The 20,452-nt window shown below is 39.7% G+C and overlaps 1 protein-coding gene across 1 annotated transcript in view; it reads right to left on the bottom strand.

Moving 5' to 3' along the window:
- DENND4C (DENN domain containing 4C) overlaps positions 1 to 20,178 on the bottom strand; it is a 78,008-nt gene extending 57,830 nt beyond the window's left edge. Inside the window, exon 1 of the mRNA XM_076361956.1 lies at positions 20,038 to 20,178. The gene's annotated coding sequence lies outside the window, so the exon portion shown is untranslated. The remainder of the gene's footprint in view (positions 1 to 20,037) is intronic.
- Positions 20,179 to 20,452: the final 274 nt, after the last annotated feature.

Below are 20,452 nucleotides of genomic sequence, written 5' to 3'. Positions count from 1 at the left end.
CAGAAATAGGGCAAGGTGTTTTTCTGTCCCACAGTCCATTTAACGTTGACCTCTCTAAAAATACAACAGCCTTTCTCACAACCATAATGTAATTTACAATTTTTCCATAATGTTCTATCAAAAATATAGCAACTCAACTATTAGCTTCATATAGGTCATAGCCCTTTCTTAAGGAAAGATTTCATAAGTGAAATTGCTTTGGGGGAAGGGTTTCCATTCTAAAGATCACTTTTATGAACTTTGAACAATTATGAAAAAAATACTACATTATTAGAAATTGCTTCAGTTTATTGACTGCTGTCTAAAACACCAGTTAGATTTTTCTTTCAATACAGCTAGACTGCAATTTCTTCTATTTACAGTTAGCTGAACCACAACAAGGAGTTGTTCTTGCAAAGATATAAAAATATGTGAAAGCAAGTTACAAGCAGCCACAATGAAGTAAAGATGACAATGTAAGTACTGTATTTGTATTTTATTTCCTAGCTGTGTTGTTTTTATCACATAGTTACAAGCTTTTCAATTCCAAAATGGAGATCACCAATTTAAAGTTCTCAGTGTTCATTTACAGAGATTGCCACAGCTGAGGACTCCTATTCTTTAGGTAGGAAAAAAAAAAAGTTTTCTTCTGTATTACCTGCAAAACACAGAAAAAGGAGACTTCTCTAACATATATTCATTTGTGGAAGTCTGCTTCAGCTACCTGTCATACTCTGAGTAATAGCAAATATTTATCTTAACATTGTTAGATCCACACCTGTTTTCCCAAGGTTCCCTCATTTCAATTAATTAATGACATCATTTGCTTTACCACTGCACCGGCTGTTTGTAGGCAAGTAACATTTGCTTAGAGTTCTCCATAACATAAGTACAGTGAGCAGTACTTCATTTCTCCAGTGTGGAATTACAGGAAAGTCCTTGTCTGCTCATCTAAAGTAAAGACGTAGATGGAGCAGAAAGGAATACCAACAAAATTATTATGCTAAAGCCTTAATATCCTATAAATTTTCATTTATTTTCTAATACTACTAAATGTTAGAAAGTTGCTATGAGAAAATATGCATGACACGTGCATTTTTTTTTTATCTTTTTAGAAAGTCAGAGAGTACGATTTCAGCCTTTCATTTCAGTCTTTTATTTGAAGATAGTATTCTTTCACTGAAAGAAAAATCTGTTCTAAAAATAATCTGAGATGCAAGATCCAATAACCTTGTCAAATGTTTAGGCCACCTCCTTCATTTTTGAAAAAGGCTCTTGGAAATGACACTAGGAGGGTGATCTAGCAGGCAGCATGTATAGTCTCAAAAGTTTTCAAGTATTTCAGAAAGCATTTTAAACATACTTTGGACATCAGCATAACTAATATGCCGAATAATGTTGTGCAGAGCAGATACAGCACCAACTCAGAAACCACAAGCAACGTAGCCATATAAAAGTCTAACACGCTACTCCAACTATGGTTTGCTTTTCGGCCTATCAACAGAACTTTTGCAGGCATCTTATTTTCAGGACCAAACTGCTATCACTACACAACACTGTCCCAATACCACATGGGCCTACCATGTTGAATCAGAGAAACTTGGGCACTTCTGAACCAACCTGTAATGCACAGTTTAGACATGCTCAAAAAAAACAGTGAAGAAAATAAAACATTGTCCTCCACTTTCCAGGAATTTTCATCCTAGTAGAGACAAGAAGCCATTTTCACAGAAGAGCTTTTGATTAATTAGTCTTTAATTCCTAAAAAGTCATGGCATAATTTATGCTATCTCCCTTTAAATCTGTGATAAAATGACAGAAATCTAGAATTCTAAAGTACAGGTCTGTCCTAATCCTAAAAATATGTTGTGTTGAATTATCCTCTAAAATTAGATTGGAAAGCCAGCATACGTCTAGAAACAAATGGTACAGGTAAATGCAGTTTTTGGCAAGTGGACTTAAAGAAAAGGAAACATAAGCTTTATAAAACTGCATACAGCAGCGACCAAGGGAAAAGGTTTGTCACAAATGCCGATCTGATAATTTACATACAAATGCCATACTTATACCTGACATTACTAAGGAGAAGGTATTCTTGGAAACTCACTCCAGAGTAAGAATAACCACCCATAGAGTGGGTTCAGAGGTAGTCATTTTTAAGGCTTATGTGCAGGCAAATCTGTGAGTAATTGTTTGTTTCAACTGCTGAAAAGAAGTGGCACAAATGCTGGTATCTCAATGCACACAAAGAATAAAATAAATTTATGTCAAGAGTGTGTGTAGATATCAAAGGTTTTTTCAGTTCGCTCCTAACTGGAGTACTGATCTTACATCTTCTCAAAAAAATCAGCATAAGGCTCAGGAGGCCAGCTAGCGTAACTTTACACGGAAAAATCAAGTTGGTCTTAAAAGCCTCTTACTTCCTCATCTCTGAGCACTCTACTACCTGCAGAGAAAACTCACTACATACTATACACAAATTGAATGTAAAATGTTCTTCTCAAGTTTATTTTTTACATAGCAAAAGTCTATGAAATAGAGTTGAACTTTGTTCATAAAAATCTCACTAGTTTCAAAATTTTGCTCTAAGCAAGCGTTCACTAGAAAGAAATGAAATCAGATCAGTAAAAGCCTAACATCAGAGAGATGGCAGCCATTTTTACAGGCAAAACAAAATCTTCTTGCAACTGAAGAAACATACACTGCAGTAAATAGCAGTGAAGTAACTGTACTATCTTATAAAATGCTTCTTTGAAGAAGCAGACGGCTTTTTAATGATACTTTATAAGAAAGACCAGCTCTTTCTTATTATCAGTGACCTTTTCCTTCACTACCTACATGAAGACTCAGAACTGAGATATTCTTGACCCTAAATCACAAATAAAAATAAAGCCATAAAGAGCTTTTTCAGCTTATTTTCAATATAATCAAAGTCCTGAAATCTATTTAACTGAAAATACTGGTGAACTGACGGTCAAAGAACTGAAATTATAAAGGTATTTTTGCAAGTGATTAATGGCTAGCACGACTTTGCAATTTATTAAACTCACTTGCATCTTCTTTCAGATACTGACAGTGCTCAAAAACTACAATGTGTGGAAACTACTACTTACAAAGTACTTGCTGTGTGGAAGCCTACAGCATGCATACACAGATGACTGAAGAACTTAGACAACATGGGATACTTTCCTCATAACTGAAAATATTTTTGTAACCAGACTGCATAGGAAATAAGTTTTATTCCAGACTGAAGAATAACTTCAGCACTTTTTGTGCACGGTGGCTGAAACATCTATCTTGTAAACAGCCTGCACAGTTAAGATCTTTAAGCAAGGTAGATGTTAAACACAACTCAGGACTTTTACACAAATGCTTGGTTTTGCAAGTGAATTATACTTGGCTATTGGCAGTAAAGAAGTTAAAAGAAAAATATATATGCATTCTTCTCTGAGATTTACTCCTAAAGTAAACTGGCCTAAAGATCAGGGAAGACACTGGATTTGCTAAACTAATTTAAAAGACAAAGACTCTACTGCCTGCATATAAGACAGTGTGTCAGGAGGTCATCTGCAACACTTGGAAAATTTACTGGCTACAATCTGAGTAAGAGAGAAGCATTACTATGTTTTTCAACCACTGCGCTAGGCAAAACTTCATAGACAACAGAAGGACTACTGCAGGCACCTCAATTCCCAATACAGAACTTAGTAAGCTATGTGACCAAGTGTTTATACATGCAACTTCCCTATAATGTCCAATGAACTAATCAGAAGAGAGAAAGGGTAGGCAAAATTTGTTTACCTTTCTGAAAATTCAGAGAGAAACTTTCCTTGCTGTGATAGAGAAGGCAGAGATCTTATTCTTTATTCACACAGACAATTCTTTTATCTTGTGCTGAGATTAAATAACGTTACTAGTGAATAGATGGGAAGAACAATTTGTTTCCCCTTTGTAAAAAAGAATCTTCGCTGATGCTTGTTAAATCTTAATTTTATACCACAGCAACCAGTGCAGAATTTCTTTTAATGAGCGACTTTGGAAATGTCCCCAATTCACATTAAAAGCATTACATAACATGCATACACATGTTAGACAGTTAAAATAAGTAACCAGCAAGACAGCATACTTTTTGAGATAAAGCATTATCAGCTATTTGTTAAAACTGAAAATGGAAAGAAATTAAAACAAGACTTGTAAGTGCCTTTAAAGACATGTTTGAAGAAGCTAAATCACTGTCATAGAGAGCAAAGAGATACAGCTAGGTTGCATTAAGCCTTCAGCTTGCCCCCCTTCTTTCTGCACACACTTCAGATACCAGAATCACAGAACGGTTTGGGTTGGAAGGGACCTTTAAGGGTCATCTAGTCCAACCCCCCTGCCATGGGCAGGGACATCTTCCACTAGACCAGGTTGCTCAAAGCTCCAGCCAACCTGACCTTGAACACTTCCAGGGATGGGACATCCACAACTTCTCTGGGCAACCTGTTCCAGCGCCCCACCACCCTCATCGTAATAAATGTCTTCCTTATGTCCAATCTAAACCTACCCTCTTTCAGTTTAAAACTGTTGCCCCTTGTCCTGTCACTACAGGCCCCAGTAAAAAAATCTTTATGTAGTATTTTGCAACAGTAGTAAAGATAAAGGCATGACAAAGTTGGTGTGAAGAAACTGATGACAGTGATTAAAAAGCCAATTTTTTGCAGAAACAGGTGATCTTATATCAAAACAATAAAGTTTAGTCACTTGGTACAGGACAAGTGTTGTGGTTTAACCCAGCAGGCAGCTAAACACCACACAGCCATTTGCTCACTCCCCCCCCAACCCCAGTGGGACGGGGGAGAGAATCGGGGAAAAAAGCAAAATTTGTGGGTTGAGATAAAGACAGTTTAATAGGACAAAAAAGGATGGGAAAATAATAATAATAATAATAATAATGATGATGATGATGATGATGATGATATACAAAATAAGTGATGCACAATGCAACTGCTCATCACCTGCTGACCGATGCCCAGCCAGTTCCAGAGCAGCAGCCCCCCAAGCCAGCCTTCCCCCAGTTTATATCCTGAGCATGACGTCACATGGTATGGAATATCCCTTTGGCCAGTTTGGGTCAGCTGTCCTGGCTGTGCCCCCTCCCAGCTTCTCGCTGGCAGGGCAGGAGAAGCTGAAAAGTCCTTGACTAGTGTAAGCACGACTTAGCAACAACTAAAACGTCAGTGTGTTTATTCTCATTATTCTCATCCTAAATCCAAAACACAGCACTGTACCAGCTACTAGGAAGAAAATTAACTCTATCCCAGCTGAAACCGGGACAAGAAGGTAGAACCTGAAGGCCTGAACTTAGCAAATTTGACCAGCAGTGAGAATTTGGACACTTCAGAGTTTTGTCTCTATGACTGTTCATAAAAAATCAAATCTAAATACAAATACTAAAAAACTGCAACTACTATTGGATATAATGGTTAGTACTAATACTGTGAGTACTATTTTTTAAAACTTCACATTAGTGGAAATGCATAAACAATAGTGCTTTCTTTAGCTTTTTTTTTTTTTAAAAACTATTTCCTAGTTGTATTCCATAGCAACAGAAAGAGCACAGTGAAGGTGGTTCTCAACGTTAACTGTATTCAATAAATCAGAATGATTGCTTTTGTTATAATTGCCTCAAATTTTGTCTTTGCTTAACTGGATGTCAAGACATGGAAGCTAATACTTGAAGTCACTTTGAAAAGCAATGAGCAATGCAATCATGGACTATACTTGGCAATCGAAACTTTAGACTGGTTTTTTTTTAAACACAAAATACCGATATGATTCCAGCACACATATATACCCACACAGGCTTAAATGTAAGCAGCATATGCAAAGACAGTCACCAATATTACCATTTAACATCTAGAACATACTGGAGTATACACACAGGGTTCCCAAACAGCTTGCACTCCAGTTCCTTGTCCATTCCAGCATATCTTCACTATCATTGCTCACATCAGTATGCTTGTCCATACCATAATCACTTTTAAGCAAGCCCATTTCTACTCAGGTAAGTGTGCACCTCCAGCTTATGCATTTCAGTTTGGTGCATGTGGGGCAGCAGAAGTAAGACGTTGTGTATGCATCACAGATGATTTAAAATTACTACAGAATGGAACATTATAAACTAGACTATTCAACAATGTTAAATGAGTTCAAATGAACCAAGGAGGTTATCAAACACTTAAGATGTCATTAAGATGTCATTAGCAACACACAGGGAAGTTACATGGACATGTCTATATATGAGTTCTACAAAGCACATTTTACTACATGTAAGAATATACATGAATATATACACACACACATACATATACACACCACAAAAAAAAGACAAGGTAAGGCAACATTACTTTAAGCATACCATTAGCACTGAACAGGATTAAAACAGAAAAACAGTCCACAGATTATTAGCCACAGTCAGTAACGAGAAAAAGTATTCCTCGATGTGCATTTAAAGACTTTGTTTTTTGGAATGCATATCACATTGTCATAAGTTATGAACTGAAATAACAGTTACAGTCACTTGACAAAAATCACACGAGTATTAGAAAAACTAGAGTTGCAAAAATAACTTCAGAGACATGGAATGCCTACCTTCTACCTGTCTTAACACAACCAGCTGTGGAACAAGAATGGTTGGATGTCACGCACGACTGGGTCTGAACATGCACATATGCAAATACAGGACCATTCCTTCGTAGCAGTCTTCAAGTGAACATTTGAGAATGTAATGGTTGCATAGTTGAAATAGGTTACAAGCTACAAGCTGATTATCTTATAGAGGTCTATAACATTGTGAAAAATAAACTTAAGGACAAGGTGAAAGATAAAAGGCTTCCAATTACATTTAATGAAGTATTCCTATATGATGGCTTTTATCAGTTAATTGAACTTCATCCAGAAAACCAGTTGTATCAAGGTCCAGTACTGCAAATAATCTAAACTGGCTTTTTGTGTCAGATTGCTAAATTGTTGCAAATTTGCACATATTCAAAGAAAAAATGTTAACTCTGTACTAGCTGTTTGTGTACCACACTGTTTTCTGACAGCATCCGAACACAAAAATCAGGCATAAAATGAATGTAATCAGCTTGGAGGGAAAGTTTTCTAAAGCCTTCCAAATAGATCACAGTACTACAGCAGAAAAGGAGCAGAAATATCACATCAAATCACCTCAGGTAAGAAATTCCTATGGAAGCAAAGTCATCAAGCCTAGAAGCAATTTGATGAAACAGTTGCCTTTTTTTTCCCCCACCTGTACAAAAACCAGTTCTCAGAGCACCAGAGTTCTGCAAACTGTGTTTGAGAACAAAATCACTTCTGCTTTAAGCTCCTGAAATGTCAAACACAGCTCTACAGTTAATGCTGAAAAACAAACTGTATTTTATAAATTGATTAAATAAAAAAATCTTAACGTCAAATTAGCAAACAAACTTAAAACCCAAAGACCAAAGGCTAAAACACCACAGGTGGGAAATGAAAAGATCTTTTTCACACTTTTAACTGTAACTTTTACGATGGCTAAAGACATCCATAATTCTTTAAAACTTGACTAAGACAGATGTTTGGTATCTCTTTGGCGATTCGTTACTGACATTTTCGTCAGAGTCACTAACAAATACACCATTCATATAACAGGAAACAGGTGTCTGTATTCTTCCAAAGTAGTTTTCCTTTTCAATTTCAAACTGTGGGCTTTGAAATGATGCAATAGTGTGCTTCATATGAAGAAGGGGTGGTGAGGAAATGAACTGACTTTTGCAAATCCAGTATCGTAATAAGTGATAACTACGTAGCAATAATTCTCTAGTTTTGTAAGGCATATACAGTTTGCCACTTAAGCATCAGTTTTGTTACTGAGAAGTCTTACAGCTTTTCAGACCTGTTTTAGAAACAAATGGAGAACATTTTAAAATAATTTTGCCCTTAAACAAAATATATTATTGTTCTCCATTACCCTGAATTTTCTTTGCATTTTCTATGTTTTCCTGTCCTGTATGCAATTCCTTGGATTACTGGAGCAAACATTATCAAAGGAAGGGAGGAAACTAGTCACAAATTTTCAGGTTTATATTTAAAAAATTGGAATTATTCAGAAAAGACACAAAAGCAAACTACTAACAATTTAAGATTCTGTCTTAGGAAGCAGAACTGTGCTTTTAGTCTGATTTTTTTCTGATTGTCAGCAAAACCAGTTATCGCTACAAAACAGTGGGGCAATGATGTTACAATATAAATGCTTGTATCAAACATAAGAAAGCTTTCAGAAGCAAAATTTTGCGATAGCAATTTAAAAAGCTACTTATGAATTATAAATGACTGACAATATCACTAGGTTAATGGACCCTGTGATCCAGGATGCTCAGGAGTATGAAAATGCCCCTCAGAAAAATCCTAAGTGGAAAAAAAAAAGGGGGGGGGGGGGGGGGGAGGGGGAGAGAAAACCCCCAACTCCAGACTAGCCAGACTCTCTCTACCATATTCAACAGTTCAAGTTTTCCTGTTGTACAGTAATTTCAAGTTGTCCAATGGTATAAAAATTGGAGCAGTTACAGACATGTGAGGCCAAAAAACAAATTCTGAACTGACCTACAGAGTCTAGAGGAGAAGCAGCTGGAATCAATGTAGGCAAGTTTGGTACCAGTAAATTAAGTTCTATTGCCAAGGACAGAAAACAGAAATGGAAAAGATGTGAGAAGGGAAGAATGATAATCAGCAAGCAGTCCAGCTACACTCATTTAATAAACCAGTTTAATCTTGTTTCATCAGTGTTGTACCCAAACTGTTCTTTCACATAATAGAAGATGGCAACTACTCCAGAGGCTGCAAAGAAAATACTCCAAGACAGAAAATATTATAATAATTATAATAATATTCTCAGAGCAATGGAAATACTTTATAAAATGCACTTACTGCCCCAGTTGCAAGCTTTAAAGGTTAGCCATGCTCAGTATTATGTAATGAGTGAAACATCTGCAGCCCTGGAAACATTCTTTGTTAGAGAGCTCTTTCTGTAATTGGAAACTCCGTTGGAACAAAGCCAAATATAGTAGCCTGAAACAAAAATAAAACAGTGAAGAAAAAGTCAAGAGACAATAGTCCAGTGGTGAAGTGCCTTCTGGGAGCCCAGATCTCCTAGATTGTTTTTCGTAGGGTTTTTTTGTGCCCTTTTTTGGTTGGGGTGAGGCCAGACTACGTTTTGGTTTTGAGAGGTCAAAGGAGAGAAGAAAAGATGTTCTGTTTCAAATCCACCTGAGAGGTTACTCGAAGTAAGCTGTAAGAGTTTGAGATATTCTCTTTCTTGTTGCTCTCTCTACTAAGCATTGACATAGTTAAGTATTGGCATTGAAATTATTTTGCCAGAATCTCCAGTGACAAAGATTTGCCAGATCATAGAATCATGCTTTGATTTCATTGATGTTAGCTGCCTACATTACAACCAGCCATACGCCACTTGAAATCGTCTCCTAAGGGCTCCACAAATCCAGAGTGGAAAACCCATTCACTGATTTTGAGGAACATGATTTTCCTCATTTTTATCTTTCAGGAAAAAAAACTCTGCAGGAAGATGTCATTCTTCTCTGTAGGTCTCTCCATTGACAGCTTTATCACATCAAACACAGGCTGCTTCATCAACGCTTTCAGAGCCTCACAGCCTATCCCCACCCCACGGAACACCTTTCCTGGCTATCAAGAGGATGACTCCCATTTCTGGTTGGCCTATGACACCAGCCTCAAATCACTCGGTTTCATGTCAGCATTTTCATTCTCTCTCAGCTGCTTTTCAAGCTTGGCAGGAGCTTATTAACACTTCAGAAGTCTGTCTTTTAATCCTCTTGCCAACTCCTCATTAAGAAACTCTCTTTTGCCAAGATGGCTTAAAAAAAAGTCCAAACCACACGCTTGACAGCAATTAGAATATTCATGCTTTTGGTCTGACACTGCAGCAGTGAGAATCTTACAAGAGGAACTGTCTTTTTGCTCTTTATGCAGTATGTGTAACAAAACTTATGTTTCCACCCCTTAGAAGTCCTTGGTTATCAACTCTTGCTTCTTGCTGTGCTCACTTATATTCCTGAATGTACATATACAGGAGAACTGAGTATCTGAATCCATTAAAGCCCATATTTCAGTCTTCTGAATGTACGTCAAATGCGAGATCATTAGAATATTAAAATGATCTTGTGTATTATAAGAACTTCTGAAGAAAATAATCATGAAAGACAACATATTAGAAAGGTACTACTTACACAGACAAATGTATCAATAAATATTTTCCTCAAACACTGAAAAGATCTGTCAAAGGATAGCAAACCTGAGATTCTCTGTCATAAAGCCTTATCACTCATCAGATGGCAAGTAAATGTGAAGTTTGACATTACACATATTTTGATTCTTCTCATAATATTATCATCTAACACTCAAAATATCTGTACTATATTACTCAACACACTGGTGAAGTTCTCAGACAAAACACTTACAGGAAACTTGATTTTTTGGGATGAACTATACAGATTTTAAACAGTAAAAGTGCTTAAGTCAGATCATCGCTAAAAGCATGCCTACTTAGTTACAGTACAAACTGAGAGAAGGGATGAAAAGGTTATCTCTTAAAATTTCAGCTAACGTTACTAGCAACCTCCAACATACTTGACTAAAAATCTGGAGAAATAACCCTTCAGAGAGCCTAAAACTTACCTATGGTAGGATTCTGAAGGCAAATTTAAGTATTAAGTTATATTCTCTCTTGTGCAAAGATAAAGCAATGCCAAAAGCAATGTCAATTTACTGTTTTATATTGTTGTGCCCTTCATGTTATTGTTATTACCTTTTATTATTTGCAACATCCATTTCTGTCATAATTTAACACATGCACTTGTCTTCCTATTTAGAATACTCTTCCTGCGTGTTTTTATGTATTTTTTGATACATAATGTTTTTATTGATTTAATAATACATTAGAAATGAAAAATCTGGTTTCCTAAAGTAGGCTATGACTATTGTGGACATAATTCACAAATGTTAGCATTCCTATTTCCAATTTAACCACCTAGGAATGGATTAATTCAATTTACTTAGAGGACTGATCTTAGCTTTTTCCAAATTGTTTGGAAATTCAAACAGACATCCTTTCCCAAGATTTGCTCCCACACAACTTACACAACAGCACACTCCTGTCACTCTACCCAATGCTCAGTTGCTGTGGCACGCACAAAACGTTTGAGATCCCCACGTTCATTTCTCTGCACTGGGTGGAGTGGAATTCACAATTTCTCCCTTTGAAAAAAAAAACAAACAAAAGAAAACCAAACCTATGCCAGCCCTCACAATCTGCTCCCAATTGTACGGTAGTGGAACATCCTCATTCTCCTCCACTGATACTGCTCCATCGTACAATTTAACATATTACTGGCTCTGGGAAGAGGCAGGTGGAATGATAGTTACGTAGTCAGAGGATTTACCTGAGACGTGGGCTACCAGCATTTCAGTCCCTGCTGAAAAGAAAGGGCATCACACAGCCCTCTAACACAGTTTTAATGCTTTACACTCTTGGGGTTGTTTTTGTTTGGTTCCCCCCCCCCTTCTTCATCTGTCATTTTTTAACAGGTCTAGGGCAGCATCAATACTCCACACAGACAAAGAGTAGGGATACAAATGGAGTAATATGAGATAATTTTGCACTTACCAACCTGGACAACTCAAGTGCAAAGTATTTCAACTCAGATGCTCAATCCAGCAAGCATACCAGTTAAGTATGAGATTTTTAAAAAGGTACAAGAGACAATTAGGCACTTGAGGCTCATAGCAGTTTTCCTTCTCATATCTGTGCATCATCTGACTATTAATATAGCTATGAAAACAGTTTAAAATTAGAGGAGTGACTTACTAAATAAGATTTTTTTTCCCTAGCAGAATCAGTTAGATCAAAGAGACTAAGAAGGAGAGGTTTTGGGATTAACAGTGCATACACTGTACATCTGAATCTCAAAGAAGAAAGAAGAAAAGCTATAAATGTCTTTGTGCAGGATTTGTTCTGTTTTCTTTAAAATAAACTGAAATGTCACATTAGTCATTACATTCACAGTGAATGAGTCATCATAACCCAAAGGAAATTAAGGCTTTCACATGTAATTATCTTACAAGAAGATGACTACAAAAAAAGTTCAAAGCAGAAATGCAACAAAGTATATACATCAGAGTTTGAAATGACACTGCCTTTTTAAGAAAGTAGGGGTTACATACTGTGCCTTTTTTCAAAGGTAAACTTTCTACTTGCTCTACCCAATCCTGAACAACATACTCCTGTTTTATTATGCATAATGTAGGTTTGGTTTATTCCTAGAAGAACTGTACCAGCATAGCCAGGAGAGCACAAAGGAATTCTGCTCTTCAGAGACATATAGGTATTCTTGTATAAGCCCCTGTGTAAGTACACCACCACCAGCAAAACCAATTTTTCATTTATAAAGTCTGTTCTGTCTATGACTTGTGATTTTCTTATGCCAGCACAACTTCAAGTTTGCCTACATAGTTTATTAGTATTGGAAAACTTTAGTGATATGCTTATACTTTATCCACTAACAAAACATAAACAGTCCTATACAGGGAGAATTACTACTTAAAGCCTAAGGCATAACTAAAAGGGAAAAAAAAAAAAGAAAAAAAAAGCTAAGGATGCATCCCCAAAGTTATGCAAGAATTTAAGGTCAGAAGAAATTCAAGTCTTTCACTGATGATTCTAACTGCAAGAATTCACTTCAGGTCAAGTAAACACTGTACAGGAGACACGCAGACTTGCTTTTTCTTGTTTCACCACAACTTTGAGAAAACAGTAACATGCTGATGCAGGTAGGAGGTTTCCTCTTTTATGTCCTGCTTATCCTTTAATATTCAGAACTGAAAACAAACCTGGATGTGACCAATAAGAGGCATACTGCTCCCATTCATTAACAAACCATATCTATACATCACAGCGGTTCATGACTTAGAAAGCTTACAAGAAAATGACTTGTACTCTTCCTCCTCCTGCCAAATCCAAATTTTATTCGTAGATGTTTGTAGGACCTATTCAGAAAACTAAACTTAACTTCACATGGTTAGCTTTCCTAGGTTCCTTCTACAGGAAGTGGAAGAGGAGCTTCAAATGATAATTGAGGGCAGCTGAAGTCAGGCTTTCATTGGAAATTACTCCCTAAAAAGTAAGTGGTGGATAACAGGGGAAGAAAGGAGCCAAGAAAGATGTGTCTCCCTAGGCTAAAATTAACTTTTGTCAATATCCCCCTTCAGTCACATCTTTGGTGGTTTCAGAAGCTTAACAGGTACAAGACATATATGTTTTACATACATTAAAACATAGAATCATAGAATCATTGAGGTTGGAAAAGACCTCCAAGATCATCGAGTCCAACCATCGACCCAACACCACCATGCCCACTAAATCATGTCCCTAAGTGCTTCATCTACGCGTCTTTTAAATACCTCCAGGGATGGGGACTCAACCACTTCCCTGGGCAGCCTGTTCCAATGTTGAACCACTCTTTCAGTAAAGAAATTTTTCCTCACGTCCAATCTAAACCTCCCCTGGCGCAACTTGAGGCCATTTCCTCTCGTCCTATCACTAGTTACTTGGGAGAAGAGACCGACACCCACCTCGCCACAACCTCCTTTCAGGGAGTTGTAGAGAGCGATGAGGTCTCCCCTCAGCCTCCTTTTCTCCACGCTAAACAACCCCAGTTCCCTCAGCCGCGCCTCATAAGACTTGTTCTCCAGACCCTTCACCAGCCTCGTTGCCCTTCTCTGGACACGCTCCAGCACCTCAACGTCCTTCTTGTAGTGAGGGGCCCAAAACTGAACACAGTATTCGAGGTGCGGCCTCACCAGTGCCGAGTACAGGGGCACGATCGCTTCCCTACTCCTGCTGGCCACACTATTTCTGATACAGGCCAGGATGCCATTGGCCTTCTTGGCCGCCTGGGCACACTGCCGGCTCATGTTCAGCCGGCTGTCGACCAACACCCCCAAGGTCCTTTTCCGACAGGCAGCTTTCCAGCCACTCTTCCCCAAGCCTGTAGCGCTGCATGGGGTTGTTGTGGCCAAAGTGCAGGACCCGGCACTTGGCCTTGTTGAATCTCATACAGTTGGCCTGGGCCCATCGATCCAGCCTGTCCAGGTCCCTCTGCAGAGCCTTCCTACCCTCAAGCAGATCAACACTCCCACCCAACTTGGTGTCATCTGCAAACTTACAGAGGGTGCACTCAATCCCCTCATCCAGATCATCGTTAAAGATATTGAACAGAACTGGCCCCAAAACTGAGCCCTGGGGAACACCACTTGTGACCAGCCGCCAACTGGATTTAACTCCATTCACCACAACTCTTTGGGCCCTGCCATCCAGCCAGACTTTACTGAGCAAAGGGTACGCCTGTCTGAGCCGTGAGCAGCCAGTTTCTCCAGGAGAATGCTATGGGAAATGGTATCAAAGGCCTTACTGAAGTCCAGGTAGACCACATCCACAGCCTTTCCCTCATCCACTAGGCGGGTCACCTGGTCATAGAAGGAGATCAGGTTGGTCAAGCAGGACCTGCCTCTCGTGAACCCGTGCTGGCTAGGCCTGATCCCCTGGTTGTCCCGCTAAACATTTCTCAGGCTATCCACATCCTTGAAAGTAATTCCTTTGGCAAACACACAGCTTATTTTTTATGATTTGTTTTAAGGAACCTGCAAAAGATATTGTCTATGCTTTCAAAAAAAAAAAAAAACCCTCAGTGTACTTAAGTTCATATTACCTTCAAACACATCAGTTTTCTGCCCCTTACACCTAGATACCCAGCAGTTTATATTCTCATTAGGGTCATTCATTACTTAAAATGTTACTGGGAGAACTCAAGCATCAAGAAAACAATGAAGGCATAGGTACAAATGACTCCCTAGTCTAGGTGAGCTGCTGCTGTTACTTCCAAGGACGGCTGGCTGATCAACTGTTGAGAACTGGCCACACCAGTTTCATATTTTGCAATAGTCCCATTCAATGATTAGAGTAACTGACTGAATAACCTGTTGCTGTGACTCAGCAGTTTACCTTATTTTTCCTTTCTATAACTTTCTCTTAGACTCAGATGGATATCCTGTAGAACTTTCACAGCTTAACTATATACCTGTAGATGCCTTGATTTCTTGCTTTTCCTGAAACATTAAGTGCTTGAACTTCTTTTTCTTCATATGCTGCTCCTAGGTAGCTGCTCTCTAGTTGTGGTTCTCTTTCTCCCAACTTCAACCACACTTTTATCCCTTCTTAAAGCACAAAGATATAGTTTACACATTATATAGACATAGCTGGAGGATATCTTACTTGCAAGACTTCTACCTATGTCAGGTTTCTTATCTGGGTGAGAGTATAGTTTCTTCCCCAGAGAATAACAAAGAAGGCTGGAGCCATGTTATGTGACACCAGGAATAGCAGCACTGGGTTGCCCAACAAGGGAAGGAAAGAAAAAAAAAAAGTAAAAAAAAAAAGTCTTGCTTTCACCAGTCACACAATGCCTCAACATGAAAGACTTGCAAAGGAGAAGAGGAGCACTGAAGAATGCACCAGTGGCTACACTTCAGTTTAAGCATTACTGATCAAAGGCTGTAATTAATTATAAAGGCAAAAGCTATCACTGAAATGTGTAGATTTGGATAGAAAGCAAAAACATGGGGTTCTTTGCCTCTCTGATGAAAAATGGCAAAGTTTTGTAGTAGAGCTGCAATCCGTTCACAACTGGAAAACACTTTCATTTCAAGAGGAAGAAAGCTTCTACTACTTTGGAGACTTGTAATTGTAAACTCAGCTTTTGCTGCCAGAACTGAACAACTTAATTTGCAAGTCAATCCCTGATTTACACTATTTTTAACATCTTTTAGACAGAAAAACACAGGCTTTTGGTTGATGCTTGAAAAGCATCAAGTCTCTTTAGAGAGGTTTTTGAGAGTAAAGGAAAGGAACTAAGCGTCACAAAATGTGAAGATGAAAGCAGAATAAGGCAAAACTGGCTCACTGCATTTAACTGAAACAAAGCAAATGGAATGTTTAATGACATGCAAGCCAACCTTTGGGCAAGAAATCATGGGTATGTTTTTACTGTTCTCTGTATCAACAACCTTGAGTTTGCTGCTTTTCAAAAAAAAGTGAAAACAAAGAGTCACATGCATAAACAGAGAACATCATTATAATCTTTGCTATTCTGAAAACTGTTTTCAAGTCTGCTGTCTGCGAAAGCAAACAGTGAACATCAGGACCACATTTATACCCTTGAAGAGCCTGTAAGCAGAAACAAAGGACTAGAGTGGATATTAATCAAGGCAAAACTTTCTGCTCTATTCCAGCTTGGAATGCATAGCAGAGTGTAACTGTATTCCTGAAACTTCCTGTATGCACACATTTTGTGACAGATGCAGTCACAAGAATAACTGAACATGAAACAGTCACACTCCACCAGAACCCATGTTGTAGTCCAGAAACAGTCTTGAACTAACTCACTTCGCTTCTAACAACCATTTGCACAGAGGTCAGAGTTGTGAGCCTTTATCTCCACAAATTTGCAGAAAGAAAGCACTCATTATCATCATGGGCGTGGAGTATTTCCAACAACACTACTTTTTTATCCAGCGGGAAAGAAGCAGCATCATATTTCTGCATAACCGAGGGCAACAATTTTGAGGGATGAATTTTGTACCAAGGCAGAAGCTCAAAAGTAGATAAAAAAATCCAAAGACTTCAGTTTACAGTCTGAAGCACTATAGGAGGAAAGCAGGTCTCGTGCTGTACAGTGCAGCAAACTGATTCTCATTTTACAGATTTGAATAATCAGTAATGGACAACTATCTGGCACGTCACATGGGAAGCAATTTAATAACTATGATTATGATCCCCACAAACTATTTTAGAGGTCACCTACACCAAGATCTTCAGTATCCTGAAGATTATTCAAGAAAGCGGCATGCTGAAAGTGGGCAATCCATTCCTTGGAATAACTAGCAAGCACAGGAAAAAAAAAGTTTTACCAGATAGATTTCTACACTGCAAGCTACCTTTAAACAAAAAGATGCCAGATTTAGAGGCTACAGGTGCTTTTTGTCATTATTTCAGTCAGAAGGCTAAGTCAGTCAGAAAAGGAGACAGTACAACATGAAACCAGTAAGAAGACCACCAAACATGCTAGTCTTTACGCATACTGCTCTATGCCTATGGCTGCAATTGAAATTTATCTGAAAGCTTAACAAGCTTAACAGCTGATCTTAAGTAACAGTCGAAAGACTACCTTACCTTCCTCTTACAACTTTAGCAATATACCTTTCCTACCTCATTCTACTGAGACTTGTTTCCTATTGTATTTTTAAGCACACCCAGACACGTGCATCAAGGCTAACACTGGAACTTATTTGTCCTTAAAGCATATCGAGGTTGAATTCCAAATTCAATTCTCCACTGGTCAAAGGTGGACCTAAGAAAGAACCAAGCTTAGAAAGATACCATTTCAAGCACTATATTTCAACAATATGTAGCAGTGCTACTCCAAATGAGAATTCATACATGTTAAGTCAGAGAGATGTTATCCATACCACCATTTGAATATCCCAATTTTGCTCAAGTTAGATGGTTTTCATTCAGAAAAACACAGAAGTTGATCAGGAAGAAATCCCACACGCAATCTTCAACCAAGAAAACAAACATGTAAGACACGGTCCAAGAAGATCGCATTATGTTTACTTTGGGCTACAGAGAGCCCAACCTTAACCTAAGAAGGAACAGCCAAATGTAACAATATACTTATCTATAAGTATTTAAGAAGATGCCCATTTTCATTTATAAGATAATTTTTTTAAAAAAATCCAATTTTTGAGATTTTAGCAGTAATAAGTGTATATGTGTGCTAGTAACTGTTTTAACATAGAAGTCAGAAGTCATGTAGGCAAGCCAATATTTACATTTCTCGTTTCTACTGAACTCTTTCATTGCACCACTCAAGACAAAATGCATTATTAGCATTTCCTATCCACTGGAAAGGTAAAAAGCAGCCTGTCAGCCAATTATTTAAAAAAAAAAAAATCTTAAAGACTTAGAGTCACATTTATAATAAAAGCATTCTCAAACTATCTAACAGTTTTGATTTTTTTTTTTTTAGTTTGTGTCCTTTGTGCCAAGCATTTGAAATATATATGCTCGTCTGGTTAGTCACTTAAGCTTGGTCATGACTGCTTTTCACAAAAAAAATACAAATAAAACCCCTTTAATTTTCCAAACAGGTATGAAGTAATTTGTATCCTAACATCATTTGTTTCCCCAAGAACATAGAGAACATTTACTGCCTTAACTTCTTACATGCTACCTTAAAAAAAGTGATGCAAAAACTTTTACTAACTTTTTGTTTAGTCTACTCAAGAAAATAGCCAACAAAAGCAAATAATTTTCTTTTTACTAACATGTCCATGTATAAGCTCAAATTTAGCTTGGATAAAACATCATAATAAGCCAAGAAAATACTACAGAAGTCACCAGATGTCACACTAACACAGCTTACAGAAAAAAACAAAGATCAAACGTCCTGTTTGTTTACAAGCTAAGCCCTCATGCAGATCTAAAAGTTTAGCCACAGGCATTGTTTAAAATCAGCACAACAGTCCATGTTTGCAACATGCTTGATCTTAACAGCAAAAGAGAAAATTGTATTAAAGAGATTGGTATAGAACAGGCATTTAATTTAGATTTAATATAATTTTGTTCAGTTTTTGCATCCTCCTTGAGACTGCAGCATCAACAATATGTTAAGTTGTGCTCAGACACCTCGGAAGATCATGTTTGGCATTAACAGCACAGTTAATCAGCTTACATCACATTTAAAGCTTCAGACAGCTTCTGTAAATATTTTTTCCCTATTTGACATACGAAGACCCTAGTATATTACCAGATCCTGTTGCTACACAGATTATCTGGTCATGCAGCAAAGACACATCAGATATCCCCAGATGATAGTACAGGTTGATTAAAAGTTATGGCTCTAGCTTTTTCTTTTTTCAAAAATCTGCAGAACTAAACTGGAAGTTTTGTAACATCTTAACATCTCACTGATATGATCAGCTTCCAAAACATAGCATGACTATTAGTAATGGTGTCTTTATCACTAGGTTGTGGGGCGGGGAAGGGGGGGACGACCTCTGCTATTCAAACATCCTTCTAACAGCCACGACACCGCTGTTCACGATCTCCATTTCGGCACAGATAAGAGTAAGCCCTGTCAGCCCAGAAGCGCTAACACTTCACTGCAGACACAGCGTAATAAGCGCCCGGGGACCTCGCTGCCGCCCGAGCATTGCCCAAGAGCTCGCCTCGCCTCCGTCCCCAGCAAGGGTTAAATCCGCTGACGCTGGAGCCTAGGGGAGGAGCCGGGGCATGGAAAGGGAGAGAAAAATGGAGAAATAAAGGAGGGAGCTGCCCGGGGACTCACCTGCAGCGCCTGCCACCTGCACCACCCCCCGCCGCCACCCCCCTCCGCCGGCGGCCGCGGCAGGCCGAGCGCCGCCCGGAGAGCCTAGCGCTTCCCGAGGAACGGCCGCGGCGGACGGGAGCAGGGAATTTAACAATAATCATGGTAATAATTAAAACTAGAAAGCCTAGAAAGCGCCTCCGCCCTCCCGACCCCGCGCGGTGCAGGGTAAAGGCTAGCCTCAGCGCGGAAGCTCTGCCGAGGCAGGGCAGGGAAGGAAGAAACAGAAGCCCTTCCCAAGAACCGACTTGGCGCCAGGGGGAAACCCTGAACCTCCTTCCCTCTCCGACGAGCAGGGAAGTTTCCTCCAGAGGTGGAAGAGCAGAAGGGGGGAGCCAGGAGGAGGAGAAGGGTCCCCCCGCCGGAGTGCCGGCTTCCTGCCGCGCCCCGAGGAGGGGGCGGTGGAAGACGGACAGGGCGCCAGGTCCAGCGCCCGCTCCCCGCCTGTCAGGCCCCCTCCCTCCCTGCAGCCTGCCTCCCTCCCGCGGACGCTCACCTGCCGCCGGCTCGCCCGCCGACAGCCGCCACCAGGCGCCCCTCGTCCGCCCCAACGGTGGCGGCGCACCCGGCCCGGAGCTTCTCCCCACGCCCGCCGCCTCCTCAGGAGCCGCCGGACCCGCCGCCGCTCCTGTTTGGGGAGGAAGCGGCCACCATGTTACTTTCTCCCCCGCAAACGCCTACAGGCGGCTCCAGGGCCCGCCCCGAAAGGAGGCGGTGGCGGCCGGGCAGGGGAGCGGGCGCGCAGCGCACCCGGAGTCGCTGCTGCGGCCAGAGGGCGCCCGCGGACGGCGGCCGCCGGGAACCGTCGGGCGGCGTGAGGGAGAGCCCTGCGCTCGGCTGCCTCCGCCGCCACGGCCCGGGCACCAGCATGCCTGCCTGGGCCCGCGGCAGGGAGGCGGAAGGTTTGCGTG

The sequence above is a fragment of the Aptenodytes patagonicus genome, chromosome Z, assembly GCF_965638725.1.
Source record: "Aptenodytes patagonicus chromosome Z, bAptPat1.pri.cur, whole genome shotgun sequence".
Classification (NCBI taxonomy): domain Eukaryota; kingdom Metazoa; phylum Chordata; class Aves; order Sphenisciformes; family Spheniscidae; genus Aptenodytes; species Aptenodytes patagonicus.
Note: the sequence above shows the minus strand (reverse complement) of the source record. Positions and strands in the feature narration are given on the sequence as shown.